This window comes from Lichenostomus cassidix, chromosome 4, assembly GCF_008360975.1.
Source record: "Lichenostomus cassidix isolate B80296 chromosome 4, HeHo_3.0, whole genome shotgun sequence".
Classification (NCBI taxonomy): domain Eukaryota; kingdom Metazoa; phylum Chordata; class Aves; order Passeriformes; family Meliphagidae; genus Lichenostomus; species Lichenostomus cassidix.
Window position 1 is genome coordinate 9,480,086 of NC_139484.1, and position 218 is coordinate 9,480,303.

Sequence of the window (218 nt, forward strand, 5' to 3'; positions counted from 1 at the left end):
CCCTTTTTCTGCAAGAATCCAGCTTCATCTTCCCTTCATCTGCCTTCCAGTAAAGATGCAAGGACTTTGGAAGGCTCCGTAGTGCAAGGACACAAAATGCCCTAAATGCAGCTTTTGTTGCAGAGGAGGAGCAAGAGGAAATGAGGAGGGTCTTCACCGTTGGTTGTGACTGTCCAGAGCTCTCAGGTACAGTGATAACGTGGGATTTCCATGAGAAA